Source organism: Symphalangus syndactylus, chromosome 6 (assembly GCF_028878055.3).
Source record: "Symphalangus syndactylus isolate Jambi chromosome 6, NHGRI_mSymSyn1-v2.1_pri, whole genome shotgun sequence".
NCBI lineage: Eukaryota > Metazoa > Chordata > Mammalia > Primates > Hylobatidae > Symphalangus > Symphalangus syndactylus.
This window is the reverse complement of record NC_072428.2, coordinates 38,026,884-38,049,478: the sequence shown is the minus strand read 5'-3', so window position 1 is coordinate 38,049,478 and position 22,595 is coordinate 38,026,884. Positions and strand designations below refer to the sequence as shown.

The following is a 22,595-nucleotide window of genomic DNA, read 5'->3' as shown; positions in this document are numbered from 1 at the left end:
TCTGAAGGGTCTCAATGATTCCTCAATGACTTTGGGTAGATTAATTTTAGCCTTGTTTTTCCTGTTTGTTTTTTTTTTTCTTAGAAAAAGCAGTCTAAACTAAGAACATCTCCATCTTTCTCGACTGTACCAATAAATTCTTTTTTTTCTGGAAACGGGAAAGGAGGGAATTCATAGTAGCATTGTTAATAAAAGCATAGAAGTAATTTAGGGAATGGTGATCTGTATGTAAATGAGTTTCTTTCCTTGTGCCACCCCAAGTATTTTGTCATTGATACGGTTTGGCTATGTTCCCACCCAAATCTCATCTTGAATTCTCATGTGTTGTGGGAGGGACCCAGTGGGAGGTAATTGAATCATGGGGGCAAGTCTTTCCCATGCTGTTCTCATGATAGTAAGTCTCATGAGATCTGATGGTTTTAAAAAGAGGAGTTCCCCTGTACAAGTTCTCTCTCTTTGCCTGCTGCCATCCATGTAAGACGTGACTTGCTCCTCCTTGCCTTCTGCCATGATTGTGAGGCTTCCCAAGCCACGTGGAACTGTAAGTCCAATTAAGCCTCTTTCTTTTGTAAATTGCCCCCATCTTGGGTATGTCTTTATGAGCAGCATGAAAATGGACTGGTCATAGTTGCAAGATCCCTCTTAAGAGGACTCTAAAGGCCAGGCACAGTGACTCATGCCTGTAGTCTCAGAACTTTGGGAGACCAAGGCAAGAGGATCTCTTGAGTCCAGGAGTTTGAGGCTTGGAGTTCAAGACTAGCTGGGCAACATAGCAAGACACCATCTCCACAAAAAATTAAAAATTAGGCACAGTGGCACATGCCTATAGTCGCAGCTACTTGGGAGGCTGGGGTGGGAGGATCACTTCAGTGCAGAAGGTCAAGGCTGCAGTGAGCCAGGATTGCACAACTACACTCCAGCCTAGGCAACAGAGCAAGACCTTGTCTCTAAAAAAAATTTAATTCAAGTTTTAAAAAAGAAGGCTCATAAGGCTGGAGTGCTTTAAACAATGACCAGTGTCTGTAGTGGCCTTGAAATGATAGGAGTTGGCAATCCTTTTGTGAAATTAGTTGGAATGAGCTGTTCAGTATGGCCAAGTCTTGTGCAGGCCAGCCAGGTCAGCCTAGCAGGAGAAGCCAAAAGGCAATGTCTTACCCTCCCAACATTCCTCCCTGGAATATGTCAGATCCTTCAGGGTCAGAAAACATTGGTAAAAACAACAGGGAGATTGGAACAAAGAGAAGTGTGGGAGTAGGGGGAAAGAGAGAAGCAGTGGAAAGCACCCCCTTCTCTGGTGCAGCATTTTTGCCTGCAAAAGACCCAAAGTGGAATTAGGGAAGATAGTTCATCTTTAAATTAAGTTCAACATTTTATTCCTCACGTAAAAATCCAACTCTAAACTTTTTTATAGGCTTGATATGGATATATGGATGATGGATTGAGAGTTGGTAATTGGTTATCCAAAAACTTCACATTTAAATTCTGCATTTCACCTTGCACCTCTTTTGAAATGTAGTATCTACAGTGTCTTTTTTTTTTTTTTTTTTAGTAGAGACATGGTTTCCATGTTGGCCAGGCTGGTCTTGAACTCCTGACCTCAAGTGATCTGCCAGCCTCGGCCTACCAAAGTGCTAGGATTACAGGTGTGAGTCACCCCACCCAGCCTAGTGTCTTGATATTTCAATTAAAACTCCGGTTTCAACATCCTGCTACACATACGAGAGAATAATGAATATCAGTTTCAGAAGCTCTGAAGAGATCAGTGAGAGGAGAGATGCAGGTTTGAGCCTCTAGGTATATCTGTAAAATTGTATTTATTTATTTTAAAGACCAATTGGAAGAAAATATGACAAAATTTAAACATATGCTTCATTTTAGAGATGTATGTATGATGCTTATTATATGATCTTATGGCCTGTGTGTCTTGGTTTACAAACTTCTCATTAACATACCCCTCATCAACATCACCCTCATTCTTGGTGACTTCAATTATCCACATAGGTAGTAGGTAGTCAACCCAACCAACTGCTCTTTCCATTGTTTCTTAACTTTTCATTCTGAATTAATTACAGGTTAACCAGAAGTTTCAAAACTAGTACAGAGAGTTCCTGTGTACCCTACACCCAGCCTACACCAATGATGATAGATTGCATAAATATAGTATATTATCAAGCAATTGACACTGGTGCAATAAAATTATCTATAAAATAGCTAACCATTCAGATATGACTAGTTTTTTATACACTCATTTTTTTTGTTTGTGGATTTCCCTTTGCAAATCATTCTATGACATTTTATCACATGTATAGATTGACATAACTACCACCATATTCAAGATATAGGACTGTTACTTCACCACAAAAGAACTCTCTTAGGTTACACATTATAGTCACACCCACACCCATCCCCCTTCCCAAATCCCTGGCAACCACTTACTTGCTCTTTATCTCTATAATTTTGTCATTTCAAAAATGTTATAAAATGGAATCACATAGTATATAACCTTTTTGAGTTTGACTTTCTTCACTAAGCATAATGTCCTCAAGATCTACCCAAGTTGTTGCAGTAAGTAATTTGTTGTTGATTTTCTTTTCTTTTTTTTGGAGACAGAGTCTTGCTCTGTCGCCCAGGCTGGAATGCAGTGGTGCGGTCTAGGCTCACTGCAAGCTCCGCCTCCTGGGTTCACGCCATTCTCCTGCCTCAGCCTCCCAAGTAGCTGGGACTACAGGCGCCCGCTACCACGCCTGGCTAATTTTTTGTATTTTTAGTAGAGACAAGGTTTCACCATGTTAGCCAGGATGGTCTCGATCTCCTGACCTCATGATCCGCCTGCCTCGGCCTCCCAAACTGCTAGGATTATAGGTGTGAGCCACCGCGCCTGGCCATTGATTTTCTTAAATTGTTAAGTAAAATTCTATTCTCTAGGTGTATTATAGTTTCTTTCACTATTCATAAGTGGAAAGACATTTGGATTGTTTCCACTTTGGCTATTATAAATAAAGCTGCTTGTATTAGTCTGTTTTCACACTGCTGATAAAGACATACCTGAGACTGGGCAATTTACAAAAGGAAAAGGTATAAATGGACTCACAGTTCCACATGGCTGGGGAGGCCTCATGATCATGGCGGAAGGCAAGGAGGAGCAAGCCACATCTTATGTGAATGGCTGCAGGCAAAAAGAGAACTTGTGCAGGCAAACTCCCATTTTTTAAAGCCATCAGATCTCATAAAGACTTATTCACTATCATAACAACAGCACGGGAAAGACCCGCCCCAAAATTCAATCACCTCCCACTGGGTTCCTCCTGATATGTGGGAATTGTGGGAGTTACAATTCAAGATGAGATTTGGATGGGGACACAGCCAACCCATATCATTCCACCCCGGCCCCTCCCAAATCTCATGTCCTCACATTTCAAAACCAATCATGCCTTCCCAACAGTCCCCCAAAGACTTAATTCATTTCAGCATTAACTCAGAAGCCCACAGTCCAATGTCTCATCTGAGACAAGGCAAGTCCCTTTCACCTATAAGCCTATAAAATCAAAAGCAAGTTAGTTACTTACTAGATACAATGGGGGTACAGGCACTGGGTAAATACAGCCATTTCAAATGGGAGGAATTGGCCAAAACAAAGGGGCTACAGGCCCCATGCAAGTCTGAAATCCAGCAGGGCAGTCAAATCTTAAAGCTCCAAAATGATCTCCTTTGACTCCATGTCTCACATCCAGGTCACACTGATGCAAGAGGTGGGTTCCCATGGTCTTGGCAGCTCTGCCCCTGTGGCTTTGCACGGTACAGCCTCTCTCCCAGCTGCTTTCACGGGCTGGCGTTGAGTGTCTGCAGCTTTTCCAGACACACGGGGCAAACTGTCAGTGGATCTACTGTTCTGGGGCCTGGAGGACGGTGTCCCTCTTCTCACAGCTCCACTAGGCAGTGCCCCAATAGGTACTCTGTGTCGGGGCTCTGACCCACATTTCCCTTCCGCACTGCTCCAGCAGAGGTTCTCCATGAGAGCCCCACCCCTACAGCAAAATTCTGTCTGGACATCCAGGTGTTACCATACATCCCCTGAAATCTAGGAGGAGATTCCCAAACACCAGTTCTTGACTTCTGTGCACTAGCAGGCTCAGCACCATGTGGAAGCTGCCAAGGCTTGAGGCTTGCACCCTCTGAAACCATGGCTCAAGCTCTATGTTGGCTCCTTTCAGCCACGGCTGGAGTGGCTGGTACACAAGGTACCATGTCCCTAGGGTACACACAGCACAGGGACCCTCGGCCCAGCCCACGAAACTATTTTCTCCTAGGCCTCTGGGCCTGTGATGGGAAGGGCTGCTGTGAAGACCTCTCACATGCCCTGGAAACACTTTCTTCATTGTCTTGAGGATTAACATTCGGCTCCTCGTTACTATGCAAATTTCTGCAACTGGCTTGAATTTCTTCTCAGAAAATGGGTTTTTCTTTTCCATCACATTGTCAGGCTGCAAATTTTCCAAACTTTTATGCTCTGCTTCCCTTATAGAACTGAATGCTTTTAATAGCACCCAAGTCACCTTTTGAATGCTTTGCTGCTTAGAAATTTCTTCTTCCAGATACCCTAAATCATCTCTCTCAAGTTCAAAGTTTCACCAATCTCTAGGGCAGGAACAAAATGCCACCAGTCTCTTTGCTAAAACATAACAAGAGTCACCTTCACTCCAGTTTCCAACAAGTTCCTCATCTCCATCTGAGACCATCTCAGCCTGGATCTTATTGTCCATATTGTTATCAGGCTTTTGGTCAAAGCCATTCAACAAGTCTCTAGGAAATTCCAAACTTTTCCACATTTTCCTGTCTTCTTCTGAGCCCTCCAAACTGTTCCAACCTCTGCCTGTAACCCAGTTCCAAAGTTGCTTCCACATTTTCAGGTATCTTTTCAGCAACACCCCACTTTACTGGTACCAATTTACTGTATTAGTCCATTTTCATGCTGCTGATAAAGACATGCCCGAGACTGGGCAACTTACAGAAGGAAGAGGTGTAATTGGACTCACAGCTCCACATGGCTGGGGAGGCCTCATGATCATGGCGGAAGGCAAGGAGGAGCAAGTCACATCTTATGTGGGTGGCAGCAGGCAAAGAGAGAACTTGTGCAGGCAAACTCCCATTTTTTAAAGCCATCAGATCTCATGAGGCTTATTCACTATCACAAGAACAGCATGGGAAAGATTCACCCCAAAATTCAATCACCTCCCACCAGGTTCCTACCATGATATGTGGGAATTGTGGGAGTTACAATTCAAGATGAGATTTGGGTGAGGGCACAGCCAGACCATATCACTGCTATAAACATTTGTGTGCAAATTTCTTAAGTGAACATAGTTCCATTCTCTAGGATAAATGCCCAGTATGGATTGTTAGTTAAGAATGGTGTGTATAGATACCTTTTTAGGTAAATATGAAAGAGTTTCCCAAAGTAGTTATATGATTTTACTTTCTTACTGGCAATGTATGAAAAATTGAGTTTCTCCAAACCTCTGCCAACATTCGAAACTATGAACTTTTTTTAGCCATTCTAAGAGGTGTATAGTGATATCTCATAGTGGCTTCTTCTGAGGCCTCTTTCCTTGGCTTATTTATGGGAACTTCTTCTCCTCTCTTCACATGGTCTTCTATGTGTCTGTGTCCTAACCTCCTCTTCTTATAAAGACATGAGTCATATTCAGTCCAGGCTCACCCTAACGTGCTCATTTTAACTTCATTCGCTCTGTAAAGACCTTGTCTCCAAATACGGTCGTCTTCTGACATACTAGGGGTGAGAACTTCAATATATGAATATTGCAGTGACATGATTCAACCCATTACACAATCCTTAATAAATATTTTCTGAATGAATCTATTAAAAAACTTTTCTAAATATTTTAAATAATTCTTAATTTAAATGGCATTTTTTAAATGACAAGTAGCTTGATTTAAGTGTTGCACGTGGCATAAGAAGATAATTCATAAGAGATACCATTGTGAGTATATATACCAAATGAAAATAAATACATAACAATTTTCATGAAGTGGAAGGAGGAAGAAGAAGGATACTTACATGGGATTAACTCTTCACCTTTTAGAAGGGAAGTCAACCGATCTACTTGTTAATATTGATAAATTTAAAATAAAACTATAGAGGAGGGGCTTTGAGATGGCTTACTAGAAGCACTGGACACTAGCCTCCTCCACAAAGAAGAATCAAAATAGCAACTGGATTATCAAACTTCAAACAGAGCGTCTAAGAGAGAATGCTGGAATTCAGCAAAAAAGTGACAGAAAACACTTAAGGCATGAAAAGATGGGGACGCGAGTGGGAAAGCCTAACTGGGATCAGCTGGAAGCCCTGAGCAGCTTCCCAGTGTGGGGAAAGGGTAAGAGAGAGATCTCCAGCAGTTTCACATTCCCATCATGAACTCCTGCAGTCTTAGCCACCGGAGAGCCCCTCAACTGCCATGGGCCATAAGACTGTTATAGAGAGCCCCCTGGAGTCTGTACTACAACATTGCTCCAGAAAGGGAGCTCATGCGAGGTCCCACACATTTCCTGGAGACCCGGACAGCTGCAGCATGGCACCATTTTGAGAGCCCAGAACCCATAAGACTACATCCTGCCCTGGGATCCAACAGCTCTTGCATCACTATATTGCCCAGAGCCCCACCAACATCGCCCCACGTTCACCTGGAATGCCACAGTTAAACGCAACAGACTTGCAGGGTTTTCGGCACTCTAGCCCACATGCTCTCCTGCACCCTGGGGAAAGGGTGGTGCAGCACTCAAAGGAAACTGCCCCCAGGATAAAGGGAGTCAAATCACATTTTTCCTAGAGCCTGAATCCCACCTGCCTCATGCCACTGCCACTGACGGCATCTCTGCTCCCACCTGCAGCTGGACTACCGTGCACTTGCATGCACTCTGAGAATAAGCTCTCCCTGCCAGCCACTGCCACTAGGAGGAGGAAGTGTGCACTCCCCGTATCCTGAGAGCCACCTGTCTGGGGTGGCTGCCACTGTCAACAACTCTACCTCTCCCCAGCAGCAGGGCTGCCATGCACTTGCCCATGCCCTGAGAAGACAGGCTCTTCCCACCCACTGCCACCACTGCCACTGCCAATCAAGCACACCACCGAGAGCCTGAGGATAGCCTCACCTCTCCCACTGCAGCCTGCACCTGTGTGTGCCACTGGAGGGCCTACGGGCAGACCTGCTCAGCCTGGCACTGCCACTCACGGCCCAAGCCCCCTGCCTAGGGGTCTTCGGATTGTCCCACCCATCAGTTGTCCAAGGCACACATGTATACCACCAAAGGATCTAATGACAACTCCAAAATGCCTGCCACCACCAGCACCCTAGCACACCATCCAGAAGCCTGGAGATTGCCCCACCTAGCCTACCACAACCTATGCCTGTAGACACCACAAAGGGGAGCCTGAGGACAGGCCTGCCACACCTGGCATGGCCCACCTCAGTGTCCAAGCACACCACCTAAGGCCTGAGTGGTGCCCCACCTAGTCTACTACCACTGATATCTATACTGTCCTCCTGGGGGCCTGAAGACGGGCCTGCCAGTCTGCCACCACTGGCACTCACCCACACCCACCTGAGAAGCTGGAAACTGGCCTGCCCACCCTGTCACATCCACTGCTAACACCAGTGTTTGCCACCTAGGAGCCTGAGGGTTGTCCCAACATGCCTGTTGTCATCACTTATGACCACACACTCTGCTCAGAGACCAAGGACTTGCCCACCTACCTGACCAAGTGCTGTCATCACTGGCACCCAAGAAAGCTGACTGGAAGTCCAAGAATCAGCCTGCCAAGACCCTCTAACACTAATGTCTATGTAGATGCCACCCAGGGGCCCAAGGACAGGCATGCTCGGCCTGCTGCCACCACTGGAGCCTGTGGACTGGCCCACTTGGCATCCTATCCCAGAAAATCCTCATCACATCCTCCATTAACAACTGCAGCCTAAGTCACTGAAGGAATCACAGACAATATTGACAGTATTTATAGACAAAGAAATTATATGGGGACAACACTACTGCATGTACCCATAATCAAACCTAAAGTGCTTTACTCAACCAATACAATGGATAAATCTACAGGAAAAAGTCTTGCCCTACAAATGCCAATCCAAAAAATTTTAAAAACTACTCTTACACCACATGCACAGATATTAATGAAAGGACAAAAGAAACATGAACAAGCAAGGATATATGACACCTCCAAAGGAACACAATAATTATCCAGCAGTAGATACCAACGAAAAAGGAACTTATGAAATGCCTATAAAACAATTCAAAACAATTGTTTAAAAGGAGCTCAGTGAGATACACAAGAACCCAGATAAATAATACAAAAGAATTAGAAAAATAATTCAGGATATGAATGAGAAATTTACAAAAGAGATAGATATCATTAAAAAGGAATCAAACAGAAATCCTGAAAATTATTAATTCAATGAATGAAATTTTAAAATAATCAAGAGCTTCAACAATAGACTATATCCAGCAGAAGAAAGAATTGTAGAATGTGAAGACAAGTCTTTCAAAATAACCCAGTCAGACTTTTTTAAAAAGAACAAAGGGGCCGGGCGCGGTGGCTCACGCTTGTAATCCCAGCACTTTGGGAGGCCGAGGCGGGCGGATCATGAGGTCAGGAGATCGAGACCACGGTGAAACCCCGTCTCTACTAAAAATACAAAAAATTAGCCGGGCGTGGGGGCGGGCGCCTGTAGTCCCAGCTACTCGGAGAGGCTGAGGCAGGAGAATGGCGTGAACCCGGGAGGCGGGGCTTGCAGTGAGCCGAGATCGTGCCACTGCATCCAGCCTGGGCGACAGAGCAAGACACCGTCAAAAAAAAAAAAAAAAAAGAACAAAGGAAAAAAAAAATAAAAGGGAAGGGAAGGGAAAGGAAGGGAAGAGAAGGGAAGGAAACGGAAGGGAAAGGAAGGAGGCCGAGGCGGGCGGATCACGAGGTCAGGAGATCGAGACCATCCTGGCTAACACAGTGAAACTCTGTCTCTTGCTAAAAATACAAAAAATTAGCCAGGCATGGTGGCAGGCACCTGTAGTCCCAGCTACTCGGGAGGCTGAGGCAAGAGAATGGTGTGAACCCAGAAGACAGAGCTTGCAGTGAGCCGAGATCACGCCGCTGCACTTCAGCCTGGGGGACACAGCGAGACTCCGTCTCAAAAAAAAATAAAAAAATAAGAAGTAAAAAAATGACCAAACCATATACCACCACCTACAAGGAACTCACTTTACCTGTAAAGACACAGACTGAAAATAAAGGGGTGGGAAAAAATATTCCACATAAATGGAAACCAAAGCAAGCAGGAGTAGCTGTACTATTAGATAAAACAGACTTTAAGTCAAAAATAGTAAAATGAGACAAAGAAGGTCATTATATAATGATAAAAGGAACAATTCAGCAAGAAGATAAAATAATTCTAAATATGTATGCACCCAACACTGGAGTATATGGATATATAAAGCAAATAGTATTACCTCCAATGGGAAAGATAGACTACAATACAAGAAAAGTTGGGGATTTCAACACCCCACTCTCAATATTAGACAGATCATCTAGACAGAAAATAAACTAAGAAACAGTGGACTTAAACTGCACTTTAGACCAAATTTATAGAACATTTCATATGACAGCTACAGACTACACATTCTTCTCATCACTACATGGAACATTCCCTGGGATAGACCATATGACAGGCCACAAAACAAGTCTCAACAAATTTTTTTAAAGTCTAAATTATATCAAGTATCTTCTCAGACCACAATGGAATAAAACTAGAAATAAATAATTCTTATTATTTGAAAATTAGACAAACATGGAAATTAACAACATGATCCTCAACAACCTTTCAGTCAATGAAGTAATCAAGAAGGAAATTTTTAATAATCTTGAAACAAATGAAAATCAAGACACAACATACCAAAACCTATGGGATACAGGAAAAGTAATGCTAAGAGCAAAGTTCATAGCAATAAACGTCTACATCAAAAAAACTGAGACATTTCCAACAAACACGCTAATGATGCACCTCAAGTAACTAAAAAAGTCAGAACAAAGCCCAAAATTAGTAGAAAGAAGAAAGATAAGAGCAGAAGTAAACAAAATAGAAACAAAAAATATATACAAAGGATCAATGAAACAAAAAGTGGTTTTTTGGAAAGATAAACTCAGGCCGGGCAAGGTGGCTCACACTCGTAATCCCAGCACTTTAGGAGGCTGAGGTGGGTGGATCACAACCTCAGGAGTTCAAGACCAGCCTGGGCAACATAGTGAAACCCTGTCTCTACAAAAAAAAATACACAAATTAGCCGAGCACAGCGGTGCATGCCTGTAGTCCCAGCTACTTCGGAGGCTGAGGTGGGAGGCTCTCTTGAGCCCGGGAGGTGGAGGTTGTAGTGAGCCAAGATCGTACCACTGACTCCAGCCTGGGTGGCAGAAATAAAACTTTGTCTCAAAAAGAAAAAGAAAAAAAGATAAAATCAATAAACTACTAGCTATACCAACCAAAGAGAGAGGACCCAAATAAACAAAATCAGAAAATATTACAACTGATAATATCTAAATAAAAAGATCATCGGACTATTGTGAACAACTGCACACTGACAAACTGGAAAGCCTAGAGGAAATGGATAATTTTCTAAACACATACAACCTACCAAGGTTGAATCAGGAAGAAATAAAAAACCTGAACAGGCCAATAATGAGTAGCAAGATTAAATGAGTGATAAAAAGTCTCTCAACAAAGAAGAGCCCAAGGCTGAATGGTTCCACTGCTGAATTCTACCAGACTTACAAAGAAGAACTAACACCTATTCTCCTCAAATTATTTCAAAAAATGAAAAAGGGGAGACAGGGCAAAATGGCAGAATAGAAGGCTCCACCCATCATTCCCCCCACAAGGACACCAATTTAACAACTATCTACACACACACACACACACACACAAAACCTTCTTAAGAACCGTAAATCACGTGAGCCCTCATAGTGCCTGGTATTAACTTGGTATCGCTGAGAGGCTCTGAAGAGGTAGAAAAAACAGTCTTGAATTGCTGACACCCCCTCTCCCCCACACCCCAGCAGCAGCTGCATGGTCTGTAAAGCATCTCTGGGTGCTGGGGGAAGGATAACACAGCAATTATGAGCCATTGAACTCAGTACCGTCCTGTTAGAGCAGAAAGGAAAACCAGACCAAACTCAGATGATGCCCGCCCAGAGAGAGCTTTTAAACCGGGACCAGCCAGAGAGGAATCACAGGCCCAATGGTTGGAACTTGAGTTCCTGCAAATCTCGCCACCTACACTGCTCTGTTTCTTTAAGTAAATATGAAAGGCAGTCAAGGCCATAAGGACTGTGTGATGGTTAACACTGAATGTCAACTTGATTGGATTGAAGGATGCAAAGTATTGATCCTTGGTGTGTCTGTGAGGGTGTTGCCAAAGGAGATTAACATTTGAGTCAGTGGACTGGGAAAGGTACACCCACCCTCAATCTGGGTGGGCACAATCTAATGGGCTGCCAGCATGGCCAGAATAAAAGCAGGCAGAGGAACATGGAAGGACTAGACTGACTGAGTCTTCTGGCCTACATCTTTCTCCCGTGCTGGGTGCTTCCTGCCCTCGAACATCAGACTCCATGTTCTTCAGCTTTGGGATTCTTGGACCTTCCACCACAGACCGAAGTCTACACTGTTGGCTTCCCTACTTTTGAGGTTTTGGGACTCAGAATGGCTTCTTTGCTCCTCACCTTGTGACGGGCCTCTTGTGAGACCTCACTTTGTGATAGTGTGAGTCGATAATCTTAAGAAACTCCCCTTTATATATACATCTATCTTATTAGTTCTGTCCTTCTAGAAAACCCTAACTAGGATAGGTAAGTGCGGGGCAGGCGTGGGGAAGGACCAGGCTTCCCTCGCATGTGGTTGGAGGGAGGAGAAACGCGCCTAAGGGCCAGTCGCGGCAGCGGGCCGCCCTGGCGTCTCACCCTAGTCCTCTGTGCGAGCCGGCTGCCCCAGCATGGCCGCTGCGGGCCCCGCCCAGGCGGCGCGCGCGGAATCAGTTCTGAGTCTCTTCGGCTTCCGGCTCTTTGTCCTGCGGTGGGTGTTTGTCCCGCTGCTGGGCGACCTTTCCCGCGAAGGAGGTTGTGCCTTCATTCGGTCGCGCCTCGGGCTGGGGAGGTACCTCCCTGGTGCTCAGGAACCGCAGGGACGGGTAGGAGCCTGGCTCTGCCTGAGCCCCGGGGAGAGCAGGGCTGGCACCGCGCAAGGGCCCCTGCCTCCCGGGAGACTGGGATTTCTGGCCTCCTCACCTCCGGACCCCTGACTGTGGAATGTCAAAGACGGAAGAGGACTTAGTGAGCTTGTCCAACTCCCTCCCCGCTTTTCACAGATTGGGGAAATGGACGCCTGGAGAACGGAAATCCAGTTATCAAAATTGACTCCAGAAAAGAAAACCTAACAGAACAATAACAATGGAAGAAATTGGGAATATTATCAAAAAGCTATCATTCTGTTAAACTCCAGGCTTGGATGGTGTTACAGGTTTAAAAAAAAAAAAAAGTCCTTCATGAAAAAGAAAGAACTTAAGCAACATGATGGATTCAGAAGCTCATGGATAGAGACCACCAATACTAACATCTTCGAAACAAGATATGTCACTTTATATTACAAATTTGGTGAAATGAAGCATTGTGGCTGCTGTGCAGCCTTCAACAACGTCGCAATCACATTTCCCATTCAGAAGGTCCTCTTTCGACAACAGCTGTATGGCATCAAAACCCGGGATGCAATACTTCAGTTGAGAAGGGATGGATTTCGAAACTTGTATCGTGGAATCTTTCCCCGATTGATGCAGAAGACAACTACACTTGCACTTACGTTTGGTCTGTATGAGGATTTATCCTGCCTTCTCCACGAGCATGTCAGTGCTCCAGAGTTTGCAACCTGTGGCGTGGCAGCAGTGCTTGCAGGGACAACGGAAGCAATTTTCACTTCAGACATTGCTTCAAGACCACAAGCATCACGACAAATTTGCCAACACTTATCAGGCTTTCAAGGCACTGAAATGTCATGGAATTGGAGAGTATTATCGAGGGTTGGTGCTCATTCTTTTCCAGAATGGACTCAGCAGTGTCTTTTTTTTTTTTCGGCCTTCAAGGTCACATTAAGGAGCATCTGCCTACCGCAACGACTCACAATGCTCATTTGGTCAATGATTTTATCGGTGGAGGTCTATTGGGTGCCATGTTGGGATTCTTGTTTTTTCCAATTAATGTTGTAAAAACTCGCATACAGTCTCAGATTGGTGGGGGATTTCAGTCTTTCCCCAAGGTTTTCCAAAAAATCTGGCTGGAACGGGACAGAAAACTGATAAATCTTTTCAGAGGTTCTCATCTGAATTACCATCTGTCCCTTATCTCTTGGGGCATAATCAATGCAAAGGTTATATGAAAAAAACCATCAGTTAAGTGCCACTTATCAACTGAATAGAACTTCTAAGAAGAATGCAGTTTGGCCTCTTTCTTAATTGGCCAAATACAAGTTGGTGTCATAACTCCAGGCCACAGTGAGTTATGGGCAAAGCTGTTTTCCTTAAGCACCAACAAAATAGAGTAAAATGTTCCAATAGGAAAATATAAGGGTTTTTTTTGTCTTTTGTTTTGTTTTTTATCATTACCTAAGATATTTAGGCTAATTGCCTGGTAAATAGCTGTCCATCTGATGGCCTTTGACAGGGATCCTAATCCCTGAGCCGAGACAGGAATCTTTTTCCTCAAACCAGTCTTGAAATCTTCTGCATTGAAACATAAGTGGCTGTGACTGGCCAGAAAGAAGGTCCTCAGGGGCCAGGGGCTCCTCAGGCTTCCTTTGTTACTCCACTGCTTGCTCCTCTGCCCCCAGGGGCAGCTGCGGAGGATAATCTTCATTAAGCTCAAGCATATGACAAAGAGGCGGAACAGAGAAGAAAAACAGCTTATTAGGTATAGGCTTTTCATGACAAATTGCTTGTATTAGTTTTGAAACTAAGCACCTATTGGATAGTCGTTATACTCTTTCTATTCAGATATGGTAGATCAAGGAGCTATGAAAGTTCTCATTTTGCTCTGTAGGTTTGAAAGTTTTCTGTTTGATTCAGACTGTGACCTTCAACCCTTCCAGAATATCCTTATGTTAATTTCACTTATTTCATTGTCAAAAGATGAAGGGACTTAAATTTTGTTATAGTTTTCCATCAAGTTTTCATATTAATTGTGTATAGATAAAATTCTGATTAGCTTGGTTTCTTTGAATTATTGGTGCCATCTCAGCAAAGGACTGTGGCTATTTTTCCCCTTGAGTAGGAGTTGGTCATATTCAAGCATCCTGTTCTCTTAAAACTCTCCTTTTAAAAAATAAACTCTTCTGTAACATTTTGTTTTAGAAGTCTATTAATGCAATCCCACTTCCCCGCAACCAACCCCGGTTTCTAAATATTACAGAGGGGGGACAAGGGCTCAGGATCGTTCACCCCACAGTGTTGGCTGTCTTTTATTTTACTCTTGGAAATAGAGACTATATTAGAGTTTTGACATTTTGGGAACCCAGTTTTACCATTGTGTCAGTAAAACAATAAGATAATTTGAGAGCGTATGATCTAAATAAAGACATTTGAAGGGTTAGTTTGAATTCTAAAAGTAGGTAATAGCCAAATAGCATTCTCATCCTTTAACAGATGAAAACTTCTTTGTCAAAGGAATTGGAAAATGTGAAAATATTTTTTTCAGATAAAGCAAAGTGACTCATGTGCCACTTCTAATTGACTAATGAAATATAAGAGACAGACTGAAAAAGTGGATTATGAATCTTAAAACCCTTTCTGTAAATATTATGTAGTTAAAGATTGATTTCCAGCATCTGACATGATGGTAGGTTTCTTGTTAACCAGTTTTTCTTCTTTCTGGGTAATTGCATGTGAATATGTGCACATACTGACCAAAATAAAATCAGGGCCTCAACTTGGTAGTTTACTTAAAGTTTCTGGGCAAATAGTCCATAAACGCTGTTTACCTCTAAATGCTGTATGGCTGGTTAAATACAGTGAACATCCTTCTTCCAGCTATAAAGAATGAAGCATATTAAGTATTAGCCAGGCAGTAATGAATTTAATAGCCATACGGCAGCTCTGTCTGACAATGCTGTGCTGGATATTGCAGTTTACTTTCAAGGTGCAGATGTAAGGATTTAAAAATAATAATAATTTGGCACCAAATAAATATGACATAAATATGAATAGCATCCTTTGGCCTATTAAATAGAGTCAGGATTTGAAGGGAGTTGAGTTTGAGAAATGAATGAATAAAAGTACCTTGGTGCCTGATCCCCTCGTTCGTGTATGCACTCCACAGGCGTGTCCAGCTACTCAGCACAGGGCATGTGGGTTAGCCTGGGGTTATGACTTGGCCCTGGGAATAGACACCATTGGGCCTTTGATTTTGTTGGGCTTCCTTTTGTCTTTACACTCCATACAGGTGGTAGAAATCTGAAGCACTTTTGTGAAATATAAGCTAAGTGAGAATTCTAAGGAAAATGCTTTGGTTTCTGCTGTCTCAAATAAGTGGCATTTAAAAACAATTATTAATAAATATTTTTAGGCTGGGCGCAGTGGCTCACATCTGTAATCCCAGAACTTTGGGAGGCCGAGGCGGGCGGATCACAAGGTCAGGAGATCAAGACCATCCTGGCTAACATGGTGAAACCCCGTCTCTACTAAAAATACAAAAAAAAAAAAATTCGCCCGGCGTGATGGCGGGCGCCTGTAGCCCCAACTACTCGGGAAACTGAGGCAGGAGAATGGCGTGAACCCAGGAGGCAGAGCTTGCAGTGAGCCGAGATCACGCCACTGCACTCCAGCCTGGGCAACAGAGCAAGACTCCATCTCAAAAAAATAAATAAATAAATATTTTTAAAGGTTTCAACTTAATATTTTTTTTTATTTCTTTGTCACTTTTTACAGCTTTTGAAGACCAGACTGCAAATATATTACCAGGGATGGTTTTGTGTTGTCCTATAGACTTCTTAAATTTGATAAAAAATTCAACAGAACTTGTAACCAACAGCTTTGTCTGAACTTGAAGTCAAAATGTGTTGTTAATAAGAGATTCTAACTACTGCTTTTACCTTCAGTGTGAACTAGTGTGGTAATAATTTTGAAAAGGCAGGCTGGGCACAGTGGGGCATGCCTGTAATCCCAGAATTTTGGGAGGCCGAGACGGGCACATCATTTGAGGTCAGGAGTTCAAGACCAGCCTGGCCAACATGGTGAAACCCCATCTCTATTATACAAAAAATTAGCAGGGCATGGTGGCACATGCCTGTGATCCCAGCTACTGAGGAGGCTGAGGCAGGAGAATCGCTTGAACCCAGAAGGCGGAAGTTGCAGTGAGCCGAGATAGTGCCACCGTACTCCAGCCTGGGCAACAGAGCAAGACTCCATCTCAAAAAAAAAAAAAAAAAAAAAAAACTTGAAAAGGCAAACATGATTGAATATCTGAAAAGCTTTAAAAGTGCCCTTTCTGTTACATATGTGGCACAAATGGCTCATGAGAGCAGGACATTTATGGTCTTGTGTCCTATACTTCATGTCTGATGCCATCAGAAATGTTATGGATTCTGGATTTAACACATTTAGAGTGATATGATCCCTCAGGACTGCACCACAGAGTAAACACAACCTTTATATGGTGGTGAATATGTGTGTCTTTCTTGTTTCATTTGTGGTTGGGGACAAAATCAATGTTTTTGTCTAAATAGTCAATATTCATCTTAACATGTTTGGTTGTGTAATCACCGGCTATATTGTGAACTGTGCAATAAAACAGAAACATGTGTGTATATAATTACCTTTGGATACCTGAAATTCCCAAGCCCAGTTACAGTGTAATACTCAGTATAAGACTGTGCAAACATGTAAGGAAATAATGGTGGTCGACGGGATATATGAAATGGGATCTAGAGGGCTTTGAGTGAAGCCAATCATGCTGAACTAACACTGGTTCAGTGTAGATGAAGTAGAGTGAGGGGTATGCGGTCATAAAATGAAGGGCAAACAGGAGATTACATTTGAAGAAAGGGTAAGCAGTCAGACTTGCTTTCTTTTAAATTAAAATATTTCTTTTATCATGTGCAAATGCATATCAAAGACTTGAACAGGCATTCTCTTGAAATTTGAGGATTTTTAGTTTTTAATGCTGTCTTTGTTTAAGATTAAATATATGTTGCCTAATAGCTCCCAAATTTTGTGGGAGTCTCTAAATGTTTCCTCTTAAAAGTTCATTATGAAAAGTGGTTAAGCACACAATGCTATTTTTGTTTGATAGTTTGAGTTTTATGACCATACGAGTTTAAATGAAATCTGTTAAATGTTTCAGAGTTAACACTTTTTTTGGATAATTTGGAATAAATTTTGTTTTTCAAGTCAAAAAAAAAGAAAGAAAGAAAACCCCAACTAATACAGACCGCAACTCTTAGATGAGTCCTAGTGCTGAATCAGGCCCAGACACAGTGGACTGGGCAAGGACGGCATGTAGCGGCAGACAAATTACGGAGACACCAGCTAGGGTGCTAAGGGAGTGCTGATATCACCCTCCCCTAAGCCCAGGCTGCACAGTTTGTGGTTCCAAAAGAGAACTCAGACTTCCACTTAAGGAGAGGAGAGGGAAGAGTGGGGAAAACTTTGTCTTCCATCTTGAATACCCACCCAGCCACAGAAGAATAGGGCACTAGTCAGAGTCACCAGGCCCTCTTTCCAGGGCTCTTGGATAACATTTCCAGACACACCCTGGGCCCGAAAGGAACCCATAGCTTTGAAAAGAAAAACCCAGTCCTGGCACCATGCATCACCCACTAACTGAAGAGCCCTTGGGCCCTGAATAACCAGCAGCAATACCCAGGTATACACCAGCAATACACCAGCAATACCTATATTGAAGGCCTCGAGTGAGTCTCAGGACTTGCTGCTTTAGGTGACACTCAGCACATTACCAGCAGTGGTGGTGATGGAGTGAAACTCCTTCTGCTTGAGAAAATCAGAGGAAAAAGTAAAGGAGACTTCACCTTGCACTTTAGGTGCCAGCAGCGCCACATGGGGTAGAGCACCAAGCAGGCTCTTGGGGTCCCCAATTCCAGGACTGGCTGTTGGCATTTCTGGACCTGCCCTGGGACAGAGGAGACCCCACTGCTCTGAAGGGTGACTTTTAAGCCACACAACATTCACCACAAACTGACTAAAGAGACCTTAGGCTTTAAGAGAACATTGGTATTAGTCTGGTGGTACTCCCCACAGGCCTGTGGTGGTAGTGGCCACAGGGTGAGGCTTCTCTGCCTTTAAAAAGGGGAGGGAAGAGTGGGAACAACTGCATCTTGTGGTTTGAGTGCCAGCCTAGCTGTAGTGCAGTAGAAAACCGGTAAATTTCTAAGGTTTTGGACTCTAGTCCCTGAATCCTGGTTGGCACCTCTAGACTCACCTGGAACCTGAGGATACTCACCACCCTGAAGGTAAGGACACAGGCCTGACTGGCTTTGCCACCTGCTGACTGTAGAGCCCCAGGGCCTTGAGTGAACATAGGCAGTAGCCAGAGAGTGGTTATAGCAGGCCTTGGGCAAGACCTTGTGCTGTGCTGGCTTCAGGTCTGACCCAGACCAGTCACAGTGGTGGTGGCCACAGGGGTGCTTGTGTCACTCCACCCCCAACTTTAGGTGGCTTAGAACAGAGAGACAGACTCCATTTGTTTGGGAGAAGTAAGAGAAAAGAACAAGAGTCTCTGCTTGGTAATCCAGAGAATTATCCCGAATATTGTCCAAAACCATCAAGGCAGTACCTCTACAAGTCTGCAAGAACCACAGCTTTACTGGGCTTGGGATGCCTCCTAAAACACATACAGCTTAGATCAAAATACTCAAATCTGTCCAGATATCTGGAAAGCCTTCCCAAGAAAGTTGAGTACAATAAATCCCAGACAGAACACTACAATAAATACTTTAGCTCTTCAGTGCCCAGACACTGAAGAACATCTATTAGCATCAACACAATTTAGAAAAACATGACCTCATCAAATGAACGAAATAAGGCACCAGAGACCTATCCTGGATAAATAGAGTTTATGTGACTTTTCAGACAGAAAATTCAAAATAGCTGCATTAAGGAAACTCAAAGAAATTCAAAATAACACAGAGAAGAAATTTATAATTCTATCAGATAAATTTAACAAAGATATTGAAATAACTAAAAAGAAACAGGAATTCTGGAGCTGAAAAATGCAATTGGCATACTGAAGAATGTATCAGAGTCTTTTAATAGCAGAACCAATCAAGCAGAAGAAAGAATTAGTGAGTTTGAAGACAGGTTATTTGAAAATACTCAATCAGGCTGGGTGCAGTGGCTCGTGCCTATAATCCCAGCACTTTGGGAGGCCGAGGTGGGTGGACTGGCTGAGGCCAGGAGTTTGAAACCAGTCTAGGCAATATGGCAAAACCCCATCTCTACTAAAAATACAAAAATTAGCTGGGTATGATGGTGTGCACCTGTAGTCCCAACTATTTGGAAGGCTGAGGCACAAGAATCACTGGAGCCCAGGAAGCAGAGGTTGCAGCAAGGCTGGGCAATAGAGTGAGACTCTGTCTGAAAAAAATAATAATAATAATAATCAAAAAAGCAAGAGAATAAGGAATAAAAACCAATGAAGCACATCTACAGGATCTAGAACACAGTCTCAGAAAGGCAAATCCAAGAGTTATTGGCCTTAAAGAGGAGGTACAGAAAGAGATGGGGTAGAAAGTTTATTCAAAGGGATAATAACAGAGAACTTCCCAAACCTAGAGAAAAATATTAATATCCAAGTGCTAGAAGGTTATAGAACAGCAGGCAGAATTAACTCAAAGAACACTACCTCAAGGCACTTAATAATCAAACTTCTTTCCAGGCACAGTGGCTCATATCTGTAATCCCAGCACTTTGGTGGACAGATACAAATGAATCCCTTGAACCCAGGGGTTTGAGACCAGCCTGTCTCTGCAATAATACAAAAAATTAGCCAGGTATGCTTTCATGTGCCCATAGTCCCAGCTATCAGGGGTCTGAGGTGGGAAGTTTACTTGATCCTAGAAGGTTGAGGCTGCACCACTGCACTTCAGCCTGGGTGACAGAGTGAGACCCTGTCTCAAAAAATGACAATAATAATAATAAAACTTTTAAATGATAAAGAAAGGATCCTAAAAGCAGCAAGAGAAAATAAACAACATACAATGGAGTTCCAATACATATGGCAACAGACATTTCAGTGAAACCTTACAGGCCAGGAGAGGGGGCATAACATACTTAAAGTGCCGAAGGGAGAAAATTTTTACCCTAGAATAGTAAGTCTGGCAAAAATATCTTTCAGACATGAAGGAGAAATAAAGATTTTCCCAGACACACTAAAGCTGAGAGCTTTCATCAACACTAGTCCTGTCCTACAAGAAATGCTAAAGGGAATACTTCAATCAAAAAGAAAAGGATGTTAATGAGCAATAAGTAATCATCTGAAAGTACAAAACTCACTTGTAATAGTAAGTACACAAAAAAACACAGAATGTTATAACATAGTAATGGTGGTGTGTAAACAGCTTTTATCCTAAGTAGAAAGACTAAACACTGAACCAATCAAAAATAATAGCTACAACTCATAGATGGTACATAATATATAGATGGTACAATAAGGTATAAGTAGAAACAACAAAAAGTTTAAAAGTCAGGGGATGTAGTTAAGATGTAAAGTTCTTATTAGTTTTCTCTTTGCTTATTTGTTTTGTTGTTGTTGTTCATACAGTGTTAAGTTCTTACTGGTTTAGAGCAATGGGTTATAAGACAGTATTTGCAAGCCTCATGGTAACCTCAAACCAAAAAAACATAAAATAAATATACAAAAAAAAATAAGCAAAAAACAAACCATATCACCACAGAAAATCACCTTCACTAAAGGAAGACAGGAAGGAAAGAAAGAAGGAAGAGAAATTCACAAAACAGAAAACAAAAAAATTGGCTGGAGTAACTCCTTATTTATCAATAATAACATTGATGTACATGGACTAAATTCTCCAATAAGAAGATACAGAGTGGCTGAATGGATTAAAAAAAAATAAGACCCATTGATTTGTTGCCCACGAGAAACATATTTCACCTATAAAGACACACATAGACTAAAAATAAAGGAATGGAAAAAGATATTCCATGCCAATGAAAGCCAAAAAAAGGGGAGGAGTTGCTATGTTTATATCAGACAAAATGGATTTCAAAACAAAAACCATAAAAAGAAACAAAGAAGGTCACTATATAATGATAAAGCAGTCAGTTCAGCAAGGGATATAACAATTATAAATATATATGCACCCAACGCTGGAGCACCCAGATATATAAAACAAATATCATAGCTAACAAGAGAGAAAGACGCAATACAATAATAGGTGGAGACTTCAATGCCCCACTTTCAGCAATAGACAGATCTTCCAGACAGAAAATCAATTACATAAAAAATTGGACTTAATCTGCACTATAGATCAAATGGATCTAATAGATATTTACAAAACATTTTATCCAACAGCTGCAGAATGCACATTCTTTTCCTCAGCACATTAATTATTCTCAAGGATAGACCATATGTTAGGTCACAGAACAAGTCTTAAAACATTCAAAAAAATTGAACTCATATCAAGCATCTTCTCTAACCACAATGGAATAAAACTAGAAATTAGTAACAAGAAAAATTTTGGAAACTATACAAATGCATAAAAACTAAACAATATGTTTCTGAATGACCAGTGGGTCAATGAAGAAATTAAGAAGGAAATTGAAAAATGTCTTGAAACAAATGATAATGGAAACACAACATACCAAAACCTATCAGATATGGCAAAAGCAGTACTAAGAGGGAAGTTTATAGGTATAAGTGCCTAATCAAAAAAGAATAAAAACTTAAACAATCTAACAATGCATCTTAAAGAACTACAAAAACAAGAAGAAACCCAAGCCCAAAATTGGTAGCAGAAAACAAATGGTAACGATCAGAACAGAAATAAAAGAAATTGAAGTGAAGAAAAGAATACAATAGATCAATGAAACAAAAAGTTGGTTTTTTGAAAAGTTAAACAAAACTGGCAAACCTTTAGCCAGACTAACTAAAAAAAAGATAGAATATCCAAATAAATAAAATCATAAATGATAAAGGAGACATTTTAACTGACACTGCAGAAACTCAAAAGATCATTAGTAGCTATCATGAGCAACTATATGCCAATAAATTTGAAAATCTAGAAGAAATGGACAAATTCCTAGACTCATGCATAACCTACCAATATTGAACCAGGCAGAAATCCAAAACCTGAACAAAAACAATAGCAAGTCATAAGATCAAAGCCATAATAAAAAGTCCCCCAGTAAACAAAAGCCTGGGACTTGGTGGCTTCTCTGCTGAATTCTACCAAACATTTAAAGAAGAACTAATAGCAATCCTACTCAAAATATTCCAAAATATAGAGGAG

General features: G+C 42.1%; 1 pseudogene; it reads left to right on the top strand.

Annotated features, from left to right (window-relative positions):
* The first annotated feature begins 12,625 nt into the window (after window positions 1-12,625).
* LOC129484350 (mitochondrial nicotinamide adenine dinucleotide transporter SLC25A51-like) lies at window positions 12,626-16,072 on the top strand (annotated as a pseudogene).
* The last annotated feature ends 6,523 nt before the right edge of the window (window positions 16,073-22,595 follow it).